This window comes from Rhinoderma darwinii, chromosome 6, assembly GCF_050947455.1.
Source record: "Rhinoderma darwinii isolate aRhiDar2 chromosome 6, aRhiDar2.hap1, whole genome shotgun sequence".
NCBI lineage: Eukaryota > Metazoa > Chordata > Amphibia > Anura > Rhinodermatidae > Rhinoderma > Rhinoderma darwinii.
In genome coordinates, this window is record NC_134692.1 from 138,813,030 (window position 1) to 138,832,065 (window position 19,036).

The following is a 19,036-nucleotide window of genomic DNA, read 5'->3' on the forward strand; positions in this document are numbered from 1 at the left end:
TGCGGAGTCTTTATAAGGTCATTCTCTCAGAGTTCTTCCTGTTGGAGAGGAAATCAAGTCATAGCAGGTTCCCGAGGCCCACTTGTCCGCATAGAGCCACACACTTACTTGGGCTACGTCCAAACACATGGAATTTATTCTGACGTAGGAATAATGTCTACAGCAGACTGGCAGCAAACTCAGGATGTTACAGATTTAGTAAAACCAGGAGAGGACACCAAATACACTCTATTGCCCAGTAGCCTTTCAAGCAATTGCTTGCGGCAACTAAAAAAAGTTGCTTGCTTTAGATAACGGCATTCTGAGGGCTGTATTAAAATTCAGAGCTGCATTCACAATTGTGCAAGTGTCAGAGCTGAAATCTCCCAGCATTCACAGTAGAAAAAACTGGTATATAGCAGGATATAACTACAATAATACTGCGCCTTATATACAAGAATATAACTACTATAATACTGCGCCCTATGTACAAGAATATAACTACTATAATACTGCTCCTATATACAAGAATATAACTACTATAATACTGCCCCCTATATACAAGAATATAACTACTATAATACTGCTCCTATATACAAGAATATAACTACTATAATACTGCTCCTATATACAAGAATATAACTACTATAATACTGCCCCCCTATATACAAGAATATAACTACTATAATACTGCCCCTATATACAAGAATATAACTACTATAATACTGCCTCCTATGTACAATAATATAACTACTATAATACTGCCCCTATATACAAGAATATAACTACTATAATACTGCTCCCTATATACAAGAATATAACTACTATAATACTGCCCCCTATATACAAGAATACAACTACTATAATACTGCTCCCTATATACAAGAATATAACTACTATAATACTGCCCCTATATACAAGAATATAACTACTATAATACTGCTCCCTATATACAAAAATATAACTACTATAATACTGCCCCATATACAAGAATATAACTACTATAATACTGCTCCTATATACAAGAATATAACTACTATAATACTGCTCCTATATACAAGAATATAACTACTATAATACTGCTCCCTACATACAAGAATATAACTACTATAATACTGCCTCTTATGTACAAGAATATAACTACTATAATACTGCCCCCTATATACAAGAATATAACTACTATAATACTGACCCTATATACAAGAATATAACTACTATAATACTGCTCCCTATATACAAAAATATAACTACTATAATACTGTTCCTATATACAAGAATATAACTACTATAATACTGCCCCCTATATACAAGAATATAACTACTATAATACTGCCCCTATATACAAGAATATAACTACTACAATACTGCCCCCTATATACAAGAATATAACTACTATAATACTGCTCCTATATACAAGAATATAACTACTATAATACTGCTCCCTACATACAAGAATATAACTACTATAATACTGCCTCCTATGTACAAGAATATAACTAATATAATACTGCCCCCTATATACAAGAAAATAACTACTATAATACTGCCCCCTATATACAATAATCTAACTACTATAATACTGCCTCTATATACAAGAATATAACTACTATAATACTGCCCCTATATACAAGAATATAACTACTATAATACTGCTCCTATATACAAGAATATAACTACTATAATACTGCTCCTATATACAAGAATAGAACTACTATAATACTGCCCCCTATATACAATAATATAACTACTATAATACTGCCCCCTATATACAAGAATAGAACTACTATAATACTGCCCCCTATATACAAGAATATGACTACTATAATACTACTCCTATATACAAGAATATAACTACTATAATACTGCTCCTATATACAAGAATATAACTACTATAACACTGCTCCTATATACAAGAATATAACTACTATAATACTGCCCCCTATATACAAGAATAGAACTACTATAATACTGCCCCCTATATACAAGAATATAACTACTATAATACTGCTCCTATATACAAGAATATAACTACTATAATATTGCCCCTATATACAAGAATATAACTACTATAATACTGCCCCTATATACAAGAATATAACTACTATAATACTGCCCCTATATACAAGAATATAACTACTATAATACTGCCCCCAATATACAAGAATATAACTACTATAATACTGCCCCCTATATACAAGAATATAACTACTATAATACTGCCTCCTATATACAAGAATATAACTACTATAATACTGCCTCCTATATACAAGAATATAACTACTCTAATACTGCTCCTATATACAAGAATATAACCACTATAATACTGCTCCTATATACAAGAATATAACTACTATAATACTGCCCCCTATATACAAGAATATAACTACTATAATACTCCCCCCTATATACAAGAATATAACTACTATAATACTGCCCCCTATATACAAGAATATTACTACTATAATACTGCCCCCTATATACAAGCATATAACTACTATAATACTGCCTCCTATATACAAGAATATAACTACTATAATACTGCCCCCTATATACCAGAATATAACTACTATAATACTGCCCCCTATATACAAGAATATAACTACTATAATACTGCCCCTATATACAAGAATATAACTACTATAATACTGCCCTATATACAAGAATATAACTACTATAATACTGCTCCTATATACAAGAATATAACTACTATAATACTGCTCCTATATACAAGAATATAACTACTATAATACTGCTCCTATATACAAGAATATAACTACTATAATACTGCCCACTATATACAAGAATATAACTACTATAATACTGCCCACTATATACAAGAATATAACTACTATAATACTGCCCCCTATATACAAGAATATACCTACTATAATACTGCTCCTATATACAAGAATATAACTACTATAATACTGCCCCTATATACAAGAATATAACTACTATAATACTACCCCATTATACAAGAATATAACTACTATAATACTGCTCCTATATACAAGAATATAACTACTATAATACTGCCCCCTATGGATAAGAATGTGGTGACAGATTAATATTTAAATAACAATGTGACACGGACAAGTAAACTTGAATTGTTATTCTCATTTTTGTGTCTGCCGTGTAAGACAAATATTTACCATGAAGCTTTGTGTGATGAGGATGATTTTCGGTCGGGTTATTCTTAGCTCATATTAATACTGAAAATCTTGAAGCAGTTGGAGTATAAATAAATAGACCTGGCCTAGGTGAAATGTGAATGTATATAACAGCCTCCGCTCTGTGTACATTTACCAGTCAGACTGTGCAATGTTTTTCTACATTTTTTCATTAATGAACATGATGACTATATCTACACGGTGCCGTGATTACTTTCCGTGACGTCTGACAGGTTGCCGGGCAACATCAGCACCTCTTTAAATCCAGGCCCTTGTTAGATCTGCTCTCAGACTCATAACTAAACTTCACTTGAGTAGAAGAGCAGATCATATACATGTAAGGCCAAAGTGACCTGAATACACAATATTACTTTTGTATCACAGTAGCATCTACTTATGGAAGGGAAATAACTCTGAATAGGAGTCATCTATAATACCAACAGTTTACCATCTATAGGTTGAGTTTAAATTTCTCTGCAATTTCCCCAGATATTAATGATGACTAGGTGTTGTAAACCTTATAGGGTATGTCCATATATGAATACCCTCTTACAGTTCACATAGAGAATTAATTCACATAAAAAGTATAATACAGGCTGTAACTGAGGATCAGTACAGGATAAGTAATGTAATGTATGTACACAGTGACTCCACCAGCAGAATAGTGAGTGCAGCTCTGGAGTATAATACAGGATGTAACTCAGGATCAGTACAGGATAAGTAATGTAATGTATGTACACAGTTACTCCACCAGCAGAATAGTGAGTGCAGCTCTGCAGTATAATACAGGAAGTAACTCAGGATCAGTACAGGATAAGTAATGTAATGTATGTACACAGTGAGTGCAGCTCTGGAGTATAATACATGATGTAACTCCGGATCAGTACAGGATAAGTAATGTAATGTATGTACACAGTGACTCCACCAGCAGACTAGTGAGTGCAGCTCTGGAGTATAATACAGGATGTAACTCAGGATCAGTACAGGATAAGTAATGTAATGTATGTACACAGTTACTCCACCAGCAGAATAGTGAGTGCAGCTCTGCAGTATAATACAGGAAGTAACTCAGGATCAGTACAGGATAAGTAATGTAATGTATGTACACAGTGACTCCACCAGCAGAATAGTGAGTGCAGCTCTGCAGTATAATACAGGAAGTAACTCAGGATCAGTACAGGATATATAATCTATGTACACAGTGACTCCACCAGCAGAATAGTGAGTGCAGCTCTGGAGTATAATACATGATGTAACTCAGGTTCAGTACAGGATAAGTAATGTAATGTATGTACACAGTGACCCCACCAGCAGAATAGTGAGTGCAGCTCTGGAGTATAATACATGATGTAACTCAGGATCAGTACAGGATAAGTAATGTAATGTATGTACACAGTGACTCCACCAGCAGAATAGTGAGTGCAGCTCTGGAGTATAATACATGATGTAACTCAGGATCAGTACAGGATAAGTAATGTAATGTATGTACACAGTGACTCCACCAGCAGAATAGTGAGTGCAGCTCTGGAGTATAATACAGGATGTAACTCAGGATCAGTACAGGATAAGTAATGTAATGTATGTACACTGTGACCCCACCAGCAGAATAGTGAGTGCAGCTCTGGAGTATAATACAGGATGTAACTCAGGATCAGTACTGAATAGGTAATGTAATGTGTTTACAAAGTGACTAAACTTTTTAGATTAATTCTATATACAAACTTTATCCTTTACATCTAGGCAGATTTGCCCTTCACGGGTCCGGAAAAACTGGATGACAATCGGGGTCTGCTGGCCATATGTCAAAAAATAGACTGGAGAGAATATTAGAATATTTCAAACAGGAAGACTATCATCCTACTAAGGACAATCCTCCTGGGCTTATGTCTCCTTGGTGCTTTTGACACAAGAAACTAAGAAACTCAAACATTGTATCTCGACAGTTTTATATAAACCCATTACTGACACCTCACTGGTATTCGCTCTTATGTGTAGAAATTTTTTCCTTCCCTTTTCCCGTCCCTTGGTTGAACTTGATGGACATGTGTCTTTTTTCAGCTGTACTAACTATGTAACTATGTAACTGGTGCTCCCTAAACGTAAAAATGGCCATAAAAGACCTGCCCCAATTCCCACCTGATAGTCGATTTTCGGGACCCTTGCTAGTTGAAGGGAATCTATAGAAAGACATAGTATAAGTTTATGTTACTATTGTAGCAAAATAAATCCATAATGATGACAATGACTAGTGCTCCACTGCGACATTCGGTTGCCCATTTGTGGCATTACAGCGACTCGAGTGCAACCTCATTACAATCCTGCAGTGAAAAAAATTGCACCACAATGGTAAGAATTCTGACACCCGCCGTTTTTTCCCTCATTGGAGTCACGTGCTTGTTTGAGTAACGCCGCAATTTAACTACATCTCAGTAAACAGCTTTCCTTTTCATCATTGGGGGAAATGCTCTTTACCCTATCCCTCTATAATGCCTAGAATTCCTCCGATGCCCAATGTTTACAAGCTTAACCCACGTGTGTGTGTGTGTGTGTGTGTGTGTGTGTGTGTGTGGCAAATCACAATCCAGAGCGAGAGTTACGCCACAAGAAAAACAACTTTTACACAGACGTCACCACCTTTAGGCCAGATTCACAGCCGTTTTTCACGTCCGAGTTGCACCCGTGCAGGACCCGTTTTCACGGATCCCCATAGACTTGAGTCTGTCGAGGGATCCATGAAAACGGACGAAAATAGGACATGTTCTATCCATCAACGGACCCTTCACACGGTCTGTTAAAACAACGGGCGTGTGAACGGCTCCATTAAAAAACATGCGTCCGTGTGACGGCCGTTGTTTTAACGGCCATCACGCGTATACTACGGTCGTCTGAATTCTGCCTTATGATAACGATGAAGTGCTGAAGAGTTAGACTGATCAAAACAAACCCCCCTCCCGTCAAAAAAATGTAGAAAAAAATGCTACAGCATATTTTACTCAAACATTCTGGTTTTTCCAGATTTTAAAGTTCAGAAAAAGTCAGAACGTAAGCGAATTAGATATAGAATACACAGGTGATCTGTGCGGCACACAAATGGTTAATGAGTTTAAAAAGTCAAATTGTTAAGGGGGCTGGTAAGAAAAGGGTGAACCTTACCCATACAATGTAAAGACCCTGCTAACAATACAGTGACTACAATGTATCTGATACCAGGGGATAAGTGTTGCCACAACCTAAACTTCCTGCACACAACCTCCCCCCACCCCCGGCACTGAGACCCTTCAGGGAACAAAAGGTTATAGAGCAAGATGGATCCTGCAATCTCATCCCAGGGCTCACTAGGGTACACACTATGGTACCCACGATTAAATGTATACATATACAAAGCAGAAGCCGCTTCGTCGGGCATGGTGCCATCCTCTGGGCACAGGGTGGGGTAAGTTCCATGGAATAATATAGGAGTTGCAGAGGTAGCAGTGAATCCAGCACAAATAGTTCACTGTGCCAGGAGGTATTTTAGGGAGGGAAGGATATTTTAACAAGCTCAGTGCTACATGCCAACATACTCTGCCCACTGGAATTCTTTAGAGGGAAGGGGAGGCCTTGCATTCAAGTTATTGGGGGGAATAAATACATAGATACATTGTATCAATAAAGGAATACTAATAAATAAACAAGGATGGAGTAGGAGGGGGTGCATCCCCACACCCTCAAAAAGAGGCCTCTTCCTCCAGACATCTCATGCAACAGGCCCATGGGCATCTGCAAGCTGGCAGAGTAGGTGAGGGCCCCCTTGCCCATATTTTCAGATGTGTATGTAAACACCCCAACCCACACACCCTAAAAAGGAAAAGCCACCCACACTCACCCCACTGGACTCTCTCCTTCTTGCAGGGGTCTTCTCTGTGCCAAGCAGGGTCTCCTGTGACTGTGTGCAGAGGGGGCAGGGAGGGTGCTCCTCTCCCCCCACCCCTCCCAGCTCAGGGTGAGACCTTAGAGGGCCACTGGTGAGAAGAGATCGGGTGTCTTTTGAGCCCCAGACGGGCGGCAGGGAGATGTGAGGCAGCCAGGGAAGGATGAGGGGAGGAGAGAAGGGAGGAGGGTGAGCGAGAAACAAGAGCCTGCAAGGAAGGGAGGGGGAGAGCAGGGAGGAGGAAGGGAGAGCCAGGGCTGAGGGGGTCTCCATACACCCCCTGGGGTGCCAGCCACACTGTACTGATACTATGTATCAGCTCACAGATAAAGTGATACATTGTATATCAAGATGGAAACTGCAGAAGACCAATGCACATAGCAGAATGGCGTCACAGAAGAGGATTATAAGGGGGCAGACAGCACTACCTATAAGGAGAGACATTATGTGACTACTATATAACAGTGGGAGAGTATAGTAGAGCACCTGTGGCTTCCAGCGGTTGTGGAACGATAAGTCCCAGCTCTGCCAGGGCTAAAGGCGCCAACCACACGAAGAATTGACAATTGTTGCATTATTATATGTTCTAAACAATATACATCAGCAGATACATCGCTCTAATAATCGTCACATGGAAGATTATAAAAAATAGGTATCATTATGTATAGTGCATTATGGGAAATTCCTGGTGGATTGCTGTTAAATCGCGCAATAGAAGTGAAAACGACAATCGATAAGAATGATCAGTCTATGGTCTTTATATAGTCCAAAATGTTCTGGAGCCTTGTTGTACAGAGGTGCAGGCAGGGGTGTAGCTGGGGGGCTGGCGGGTCATATGCCTGGTACTTTGGGTGCTAATTAGCCACTCAGTCTTGAACAGGGTATTCAGATACAGGGTTAGGGTAGAAAACGGAATCTTTGCCCCAGGTGAAGGAAAGCCTAGGCACTGAAGCCAGATCCCCCCCCCCCCCCCCCCCCCACAGAGATAAATGTCCCTTTAAATTGGAAGGCGCTGCAGTCCGCGCTTGCTCTGGCAGGCCGGACGCTGCATTAATCCCCATCTGCTATCCGATCGCTCACCAAGGTTACTCTGCCTTATCCAAACACATTTTATAGGCCAATACATTTACTTTATGTGATTATTATTTCAATGACGTAGATTCCAGATGCAGCGTTGGGTCATAAATGGCGCCGTTACGCCAAAAAATCGATGGTACTGCAGCAGCCCATATAAATAAGGGGCCGATCACTGTGGCTCCCCACCAATCAGACATGGTGGCAAAACTAATCAAAATCCCATGAATGCTTATGGTAGGAAATCTGTATAATGCTCTGTTCACACTGGTGTCATGGATTACATTTTTCTTTTTCGTTTTTTGGGTTTTTGTTACCGGACTACACAAAAAGCTATGGAAAACTGATGGGTTAGAGGCGAAACTTGAAGGACCCAATGTAAAATCTGTAATACGCCCCCACCCTCATGAGCCATTTCGAATACTGGTATCTTCTTATGTGGTAGAGTGGCCTTTGGGCCCCCTCATGCCCCACTGCCCAGGTGTGACTTCTACCTCTGCACCCGCTATAGCTACACCCCTGTTAGGAGAACCACAAACATCTAGAATTTATTATAATTCTTATTTTTTACAATTTGTTCCAATACCAATAAAATATCCAGTCATTATATGATTTGAGAAAATCTCTAGGCCTCATGTAATAAACCTGAACCTGTTACCCCTAGCAACCAATCAGAGCTCAGCTTTCATTGTCTATACTGTACTGGACAAATGTAAGCTCATCTCTGATTGGTTGCCATGGGTAACGAGGCCCTTTCTCCCCTGAGGCAGGTGAAGCCCTCTGTGTTGATGACCAGCAATGGATCCTTTCATGTAAATGTGTTTTGCATAATCTATACTACTACGTGTTGGTATTAGTCGGCCTCCTCCTCTGTCAAGTTGTCTCTAAGCTGTTACTGGAAAAGCTGGTCGAAAAACAATATGGCCACCATAACAACTTCTTCTCACCTACCTTTCCTAAGCTCCTGAAAGGCATATATAAGGCAGTGTGGGGTGTATCATTGCATAACTAGCCAGGTTTGCTATTCAGGGGTCTGGGAAAGCTGGATGACCACCCTTTTTCAAGCCATATTGGTTTTCTTTCTGAAAGAGACCGCTGACACGAAATTATAATGACTCGAAGATGCAAAAATGTAGTTTAACCAGAGAATTTTTGTGAGACATTTGTTGACGTCCTTCTGCTAGATCCTATTTTCATAAGTATATTCATAGGGTTCATGAAAACAGTAAGTTATCTCATGTTATTCTCTCCAGTCATGGCTGCCTTCAAAATTCTGCTGGTCGTCCTTGGAAACAGACAGCGGATTAGCTCCACCCCATGTCAGACATGTGATCTAACACCGAAACTAACTATGTAACTGTCATCTGAGCTCCCACAATGCACTGCTCCCTGATAACATGAAACCAAAAGAATTCTGAACTCAGCTTTGGATGTGAATGGAGAAGATATAATCGTGTAAACTAAACAAGGTAATTAAAGCAAAGTATTTACAAAGTTACTCAACATTTTATACCGATTTTTTTCCCTGCGGGATGTCAGAATTTTCACTCGAAAGTGGAGTTTCCCTTTAATTATCTCCACCTTCTTATGTTGACAACAAGCAGACAAATAACAATCAATTGACTCTTATTCAATCACCGGAACATAAAATGATGTATAATTCAAGTGATAATGCCAAGTCTGATGATCCAGGGGAGGGGGAGGGTGGTCTCTCGGGGACCCCCAGACCATCATTAGCCTGTCTTTATTTCCTCACTTCCCAGACAATAGAGAATGACAGTGAATAAATGTCGCCAGCAGTTTGGACTAATGGAAATATAATAAAATCAGACAGCGGAGGCCGGGAAGTAGCTGGAGCTGCGGCATTGAACTCCTGGTAACTGTGAGCACTGGAGAATTTGATAAAAGGTTTGTGGTTATAAAGTGATCTGCTTAGGGGGGCACTCAGGGGCCGATAGATTTACTATCAAACAGCTGTGCCCCTTAAAGGCTTCATGACAGACCGTATATAGGGCGGGTGTATTATAAGTGGCATGTCGGACACATGGGCTGTATTGGGCGGGACAATTCAATATATTATTATATTATTATCTGCCCTTTATACATTTTTGGGTCTATTAAAAACAGCGAAGCGTATAAATCTCACTCGATCCCCACAATCCAAAGCTGGATCCCAGCAGCCATCTTACTTTTCCTGTGGCCCCCACCGCACAGTCCCCACCATATGTGGTCTCATCGCAAACTTACCTCATGGTCTAATGCCTCATGTACACGACAGTGGGCGCCGGCCGGGTCCCGTCCGTGATCCGTGGAAAGAAAGGACCTGTCATATCTTTCCACGGTTCGGAAAGTCACGTCCGTTTTCATGAACCCGATCCACCCGCTAACTTAATAGGTCCGTGAAAACTATCGGGTGCCACTTGGATCCCGTGAAAAACGGCCCAAGTGTCACTCGGTCGTGTGCAACGGCCATTATTTAGGCACTGCGTAGAGGTATTACTTGTGTACCATATGGCACTACAATTTTTGCACTGTATGGCACTCGCACGTGTTCACTGTGCGGCACTATTATAACGGGCAATGTATGGTTATTTAGGTGTAGTATTATTCGGGTTGTATCCTGGCAATATTAATCTCCATTTCCCTACTTCTAAAAAAACAAAAATAGATGGGACCTCCACTTAGGTTTTGCACAGGCGCCTCCACAGACCTTGATCTGGCCTTGGCTGTAGATTTGTAATGTACATCTGTTGAAATCCCAGGGTCTGCGGCCGGATTTGGAGTTCTGCATTTGTGCATATGGCATCCGTTATTGCACACCGAGATGAGTCCATAGATGATGATGTAGGGATGCTCCTTATAGACACGGGCCCCCAAGATCTCAGCTCAGGGTCAAATTTCCAATAAGAGTATATTACAAGCTTTTAGTTAAGGAGGTTTTACTCTGGGCGATTTTTCGATATAACACTCGTTGCCGATAATTGCCTTGTGTAAACAGGGCAGCGATCAGCAGAAGAACAAGCAAACACTCAATCATCTGGGGGTCGTATCGTTTTAGAAAAGCAAAATATTATCATTGTCGGCAGCACATCTTGTTGTGTAAACAGCGAGACGCGCTGCCGACATGATAATAATGTATGGCGACGAGCGATCGGAGTAACGATTACTCGTCCCCATCCATAGCTCCGCGTGACAGGAGCAAACGATCGCCGATCAACAATGTCTCATTGATCAGCGCTCGCTGCATCGGCCGCTTTTCGGCCGGTGTAAAAGACCCTTTACCTTTACGTTACAGCTACGGACAGTTGATGATTCCAGGGTTGCACTTGCAGCCCCGAGTAGGGCCATCGTGTAGGTCTGTGTATTAATGCAGGAATGTGGCCCTGGGAATTGCACACATATGTTTGCAAGTACGTGTCATCCAATAGTTCCTGCATCTAAGAGGCTGCAAATGGGAGGGGGGTGGATATGGAAATCCCAGCCCAGCCACCATGGGCATATCTGCTGTATCACTCCTATGACCACAGGCCCCTCTCGCCCTCTGCCATGCAGCTCAGTGACGTATCATTTACATTTCGGTCTCATGCCATTCGATTAACACATGCCAGGTCACCTTTTAGGGCCCGCCGGTGTTTACAGAGACGCTTTTGGATCCTCTTTCCACGCTATAGGATTTAGTTTACCTTAATCCTTAACGAGAGACAAACCAGGCCCGGCCCAGGCTGTAAACACGGCGAGAAGTAGGGCTTAGCATAACTAACCTGAGCCACAATGTATAAAATAGTTTCCAATCCTCCTGCTAGAAGTTGGAACAATGGTCGCCTAGAATGGTTACAAACTTACAGCAACAGATTTATTACGTCATCCCTGTATAAATACAATCTTATGGATGACTAATAAATGCCTCTACATGGCATTATGCCCATATGGTACATTACAACAATCACCCGCTAACTCTGGCTTGTCGTCCATCCGGCCTAGACGACTCCCTAACACTGGGGCATGGGAAATGGGTCTTGCTCTGTTTGTTGGGGTCTGCAGACTAGAGAGTTGGTCTTAAAGGGGCTGTCTAAACATGACGACCCCTTTCTTTATTGAAGCTGGCTGTTTGCCTAGGGTCTGGCTTCAAGAACCCCAACAATCAGCTGTTATCGGCAGGAGAAGCTCCGCTGGCCATATATTTCATATAGGGCACAACCCCTTTAGAGAGTCGGGCTATGCTACGGCCATGATATGCAGATGTAGGGCGGCTTGTTTCTATCCCATGTTACTACTTCCCTATTCTGAAGGGTGTTATAGCACGTAGACCCATCCTATCTCCTGCCCAATATCCCGATTTTAGAGGGGGCACTTGGATGGGGTGCATCAAAGGAGTGTAGCAGGAGTGCTGGTACTGCGTCTGGGTCATAATCTTAACCTACTTGTCCCACCATTCATCTCTCTATCCTTGTCGCCCCCCCCCCCCCCCCCCACACACACACACACAGATAAAGTGAGCAGTAATCACATTCCTTTAATCATGACAAACTCCTCGCGGCTATACCATGTTTGTATGCGCACATTCATCTCCCTATCCCATGAATGTGTAGATAAGACTCTATTCCCACTGCGTTTGAAGTACACATTCAACGCATGCACCGGTGAAGCTGAATTACCTGGACCAAACAATAGCATCATATTCCCTCGGTGACCATTAATAAAAAAACGTAATGGTGCCTAGGAGATTAAAACGCATCTCCACCCAAATAATCAAATCATAGATGGTCCTGTTCTTATGTTAGAGTAACAGTTTGTGCTACAAGCTACCTCTTGAACCTGGAGATGGAAAGTTACAACCATAGTCAGCCATTTAAGGGTTATAGAGCTGAGCATTCTGGTCACCCGGTCACCCACCTGCTGACAAGTATACACAGACACTTCCCTGCTCTCTCTACCTTACCTTGACATCTCTTCCGCCTAATAATCTTTTGTATATTACTCCAAGGTTTCACTTGAGGGCCTATATAGATTACTGCACAATGGAAAGAGAGCTACAGTAAGCTAGGAAAGTCCACATGACAGCCCACATTCACTTTGGGAGTTGGCAATGCAAACTCCTCCTGTCATACAGTTTCAATTCACTCCAAAGGAGGTCACAGCCGAAGGGAAAACAGTTTTAAAAATATGACACCGTGCTGGCAGAGGCTTCAATGCCCAATTAGTCTGCGGCATCACCATACATTTATTTTGTACTACAAGGATGCTTGATAGGGTTTTTGGTAACATTAACAGTTTACGCATCAAGCTACCCTCAGAGTACTGGGCACGGGACCTATGTCTGGGAAAGCAGCCCAGAAGCAGGTGGGCATTCAATCCAAACTGTGTACCATTCATGTGTCTAATATCTGTGCCACCCACCTGGGTCTTTTCCTCTTTCCCTTTTCTTTAATGAATTGGGCATTTACAGAGCTGCCCTCGGCTTCTGACAAATTAACCAGATGCCCAATTAGTCTCTGGCATAACCAGGAATCATGGGCAGTCCTGGCATCGTTCCCGGTCTCTTGTCCACTGCCTGTTATCTATAGAGATTCTGTGCAGGAAAGTGGAAGGCTGAAAAAACGCCGATGCCTCAGGAAGACTTATTATTTTTCTCTCTTCCTTCCTGACGCCCTCTTCCACAAAACCTGGCCCCGAATGAGTCACCCCCGTCTGTGCTGGCAACTTGTGGAGCCTTTTTTTTATGGCTTGGTCCATATGGAAACCTCCATGAATGACTGGTGAGAGTCCACAATAATCTCTGTGTAGTGCAGCGTCCGTCCATTTTCATATGACGTCACCTGCTCCATGCGGCATTGAGGACGATGACCCCTAAATAGGATCTTATTGGCCTGAATCATTGAAGAGGCGGCTCCCATAGATTGCATTTACAGATGCACCATTACTGATTGATTATAATCCAAATGTATATGTCTACAATTCTATGGCCTGTAGAACAGTATCAGATACAACTTTATGTGCAGGGCCTATAGCATTGTTTATCCTCCAACTCCTGACTCAAGAATAGAATGCTAGGACTACAGTAAAGACTGACACTAGCAGAATTCCAGAAGCAAAGAGCAATGTAACAGTGGAGCTCTATATATCACTTATGATCTGTGAAAACCTGGGTGACAAAAAGAATATTGTTGTGTTTGTGGCAAAATATTTGTGCAAGTATTAAGGATGACGTTCCCATAATGGAAAAGCATTCGTACAGTCGTCTGATTGGGTCGGGCTCTTTAGCTATTTAAAGTGCACACGCCTGATGAACAAGTATTGTAGGCAGTGTCTGTAAAGTATGAGGCGGCTGACATTTCTACTGCCACGGATCTAACATGACAAAGATCTCGTGATATATACAAATCTATAATTCAACACTACAGTCTATTGATGGAACCCTAGTTTTCAAAATTGTGGGAAGCCTTTTATGCTTATACATGTAGTCTGGTTGCATGTCTAAAGATACAAGGTGGACATGTTCTGTGACTTTCTAATAGACTAAATGTATTAATTCCCCACCATTTTCAAGATCTCTGCTTGCTGGAAACAATCATGGTTTACATATAGAGGCGGAAAACCCATCCTGATCATGTCCATCTCACAAGCTTTTTACAGTTTATCAGAGGAACGAGCCCTGCACCCGTGTCTGTTGGACTCGATCAGTGCAGTGACATCATCATCAGTGCAGTGATGGAGCTTAATGTGACATCATCGGTGTGGTGACATTATCTGTGTGGTCCAGGAAGATAGTAGAGGCAACAGCATCCTTTGCAGTATATCGCTTTTATTGTGCCCAAAGTGACATACAAAGTTTCAGCAGAAACGTTTCGACCCATTACAGTGGCTGGGTTTTTCCCAAGCTTGACCCAGCCACTGTAATGGGTCGAAACGTTGCTGCTGAAACTCTGCTTGTCACTTTGGGCGGAATAAAAGCGATATAATGAAAAGGATGCAGTTGCCTCTACAATCTTCCTGGATCTCTATTTTGGAATAATGACCATCAAATACATTTGTACTTGCAAATTAGGTCTGTTGTTGTCTCACTCTCTATTATCATGTAATGTGACATCATCAGTACAGTGACATCATTTAATGTGACATCATCAGTATACTGACATCATGTAATGTGACCTCATCAGAGCAGGGACATTTCTCGATGTAAAATCATCAGTATAGTGACATCACCTATTATGAAATCATCAGAAAAGTGACATCACTTAATGTGACATCATCAGTGCTGTGACATCACTTCAGGATCTGAAGAGAGCATTCTTTTTAAAGGGGCATTTGGACACTTTATAAGGGGTTGTCTACAGATGCTTCCTGTTGGGACTTTCTGGTTTTGTATAAGTAAAGTTTGACCATGTTATAGTAAAAAGTTTTGCAACGTCTTTCAGTTCATGTTTTTTAAGATCTCTACTTACTGACAGTGAATGGGAATATTCTTTTTTACATTCGAAGGGTGAAAACCTGTACGAGCATGTCCAACTAACACAGGTACACTACTTACTGTAATGAGCCATGCCCTCGTATTGAATGTAAATAAGAATAGATCCATTCACTGACAGATAGCAGAGATCTTGGAAATATAAAAAAAAAATCATGCAAAAATGAAATAAAAATTATACAATGATAAACCTTTATACGTAATGATCTGTCTATAAAAAGTTGTGGCTGTCCGTAACCGTGCAGCAGATCGCCAGTGCTCGGCTATGACGGCTAAGAATAATAATAGAGAGACTCACCGTCCTCGCCAGGTCTCCAGCAATTTTACATCAGATGACTTGTGAAGTGCCAGTCTATATTTAGCTCTGTACCGGTTTCAACCACCTTGTATCCTCAGAGGTGACAGCTGCCTTCAACTTGTTAGGCCATGCCGTGTATACCGGCAGCCATTGATGTGCGCAGGTCACTACCGTCCTTGGAACAGCCTGCCATAAAACAGTGCAAAAAAATAGGGACTATGAGGTCCCCTTTACTGCTGCAGCAAATCATCTAGCTGAATAACAATCACTCACCATGTCAACCAAGACCGACCACAGGAAGTAGTGTGGTGACATCTGTCAGCGGTCACAGGGGCGCGTCTCCTCGGAGCCTACAATTTGTGTTTCTGCTCACACATCACTTGTCACTATTACTGTCTGTGACCCTTAAAAGATAAGCAAATTCTTTTGCAAATTCAAGTAGGAAAGTTTGTGCTCCTGCCAACGTGTTCACATGAGAACAATTCCCTGTAAAATCTAAAGATTACCTGTAAAAGGTGTCATCCTACATCCTAATGCATGGCGAGTGACACCCTAAGTGGAATAGGAATCTGTATTGTTATGCAGAGCTACATTCTGTCTTTGTGTCAGTCTTCACTGTAGTTCTTGCATTTTATTCACAAACCAAGAAGCTCAGGATGAATAGAGATCTAGGGTTTACTGTGCCAACAGCATTTTAATTTGGCCATGAGCCCCCTTCTTCATCTATGTTCCTGACTATGTACTATGTTTTAGTAGTGCTTCAATACAGCTCTGTAATAGGATGGAGATGTCTTTGTGCTTACTGAGCGGTATTATCAGTGAATCATTAACCTGATGAGGCTGTCTGGATGTGTTGCAGGGTTACTTTATAACTACTAGGATAATCCGCAAAGTCTGAAGCCACCGCACAATATCCCCAAAGCATCACACTCGTTAACAATAATAACATCAATGGAGCAGAAAACGTTCCTAACTTATATTGTAAAGACATTTTACTGTTTTTCTCAATACCCTCGTTTTATTCTAAATAAGTAATACTGCCCCCTATGGCAGAAATATAACTGCTATAATACTGCCCCCTATATACAAGAATATAACTACTATAATACTGCCCCCTATATACAAGAATATAACTACTATAATACTGCCCCTAAATACAAGAATATAACTACTATAATACTACTCCTATATACAGAAATATAACTACTATAATACTGCTCCTATATACAGGACTATAACTACTATAATACTGCCCCTATATACATGAATATAACTACTATAATACTGCCCTTATATACAAGAATACAACTACTATAATACTGCCCCCTATGGAGAAGAATATAACTACTATAATACTGCCCCCTATATACATGAATATAACTACAATACTGCCCCTATATACAAGAATATAATGACTATAATATTGCCCCCTATATACAAGAATATAACTACTATAATACTGCCCCTATATACAAGAATATATCTACTATAATACTGCCCCTATATACAAGAATATAACTACTATAATACTGTCTCTTATATACAAGAATATAACTACTATAATACTGCCTCCTATATACAAGAATATAACTACTATAATACTGCCCCCTATATACAAGAATATAACTACTATAATACTGCCCCCTATATACATGAATATAACTACAATACTGCCCCTATATACAAGAATATAATGACTATAATATTGCCCCCTATATACAAGAATGTATCTACTATAATACTGCCCCTATATACAAGAATATATCTACTATAATACTGCCCCTATATACAAGAATATATCTACTATAATAATGCCCCTATATACAAGAATATATCTACTATAACACTGCTCCTATATACAAGAATATAACTACTATAATACTGCTCCTATATACAAGAATATATCTACTATAATACTGCCCCTATATACAAGAATATATCTACTATAACACTGCTCCTATATACAAGAATATAACTATTATAATACTGCCCCTATATACAAGAATATAACTACTATAATACTGCTCCCTATATACATGAATATAACTACTATAATTCTGCCCCTATATACAAGAATATAACGACTATAATACTGCCCCTATATACAAGAATATAACTACTATAATACTGCTCCTATATACAAGAATATAACTACTATAATACTGCCCCTATATACAAGAATATAACTACTATAATACTGCTCCTATATACAAGAATATAACTACTATAATACTGCTCCTATATACAAGAATATAACTACTATAATACTGCCTCCTATATACAAGAATATAACTACTATAATACTGCCTCCTATATACAAGAATATAACTACTATAATACTACCCCTATATACAAGAATATAACTACTATAATACTGCCATCTATATACAAGAATATAACTACTATAATACTACTCCTATATACAAGAATATAACTACTATAATACTGCCTCTATATACAAGAATATAACTACTATAATACTGCCCCCTATATACAAGAATATAATTACTATAATACTGCTCCCTATATACAAGAATATAACTACTATAATACTGATCCTATATACAAGAATATAACTACTATAATACTGCCATCTATATACAAGAATATAACTACTATAATACTGCTCCTATATACAAGAATATAACTACTATAATACTGCTCCTACATACAAGAATATAACTACTATAATACTGCCCTTATATACAAGAATATAACTACTATAATACTGCCCCTATATACAAGAATATAACGACTATAATACTGCCCCTATATACAAGAATATAACTACTATAATACTGCTCCTATATACAAGAATATAACTACTATAATACTGCCCCTATATACAAGAATATAACTACTATAATACTGCTCCTATATACAAGAATATAACTACTATAATGCTGCTCCAATGTACAAGAATATAACTACTATAATACTGCCCCCTATATACAAGAATATAATTACTATAATACTGCTCCCTATATACAAGAATATAACTACTATAATACTGATCCTATATACAAGAATATAACTACTATAATACTGCCATCTATATACAAGAATATAACTACTATAATACTGCTCCTATATACAAGAATATAACTACTATAATACTGCCCCCTATATACCAGAATATA

General features: G+C 39.8%; 2 protein-coding genes across 9 annotated transcripts in view; one reads left to right on the forward strand and one right to left on the reverse strand.

Moving 5' to 3' along the window:
- The window catches only part of EPN2 (epsin 2), a 41,018-nt gene extending 33,727 nt beyond the window's left edge, over positions 1–7,291 (reverse strand). For 2 of the 4 annotated variants that reach the window (XM_075830601.1, XM_075830605.1), the window contains exon 1: positions 7,015–7,289. The gene's annotated coding sequence lies outside the window, so the exon portion shown is untranslated. Of the gene's footprint in view, positions 1–7,014 lie in introns of all 4 variants that reach the window. The other 2 variants (XM_075830602.1, XM_075830604.1) reach the window with 2 other exon arrangements.
- GRAP (GRB2 related adaptor protein) overlaps positions 1–19,036 on the forward strand; it is a 100,972-nt gene that overhangs the window by 23,608 nt on the left and 58,328 nt on the right. For 2 of the 5 annotated variants that reach the window (XM_075830607.1, XM_075830611.1), the window contains exons 2-3: positions 9,387–9,602; positions 9,897–10,041. The gene's annotated coding sequence lies outside the window, so the exon portion shown is untranslated. Of the gene's footprint in view, positions 1–8,882; positions 8,946–9,386; positions 9,603–9,896; positions 10,042–19,036 lie in introns of those variants that run through there. The other 3 variants (XM_075830610.1, XM_075830609.1, XM_075830608.1) reach the window with 3 other exon arrangements.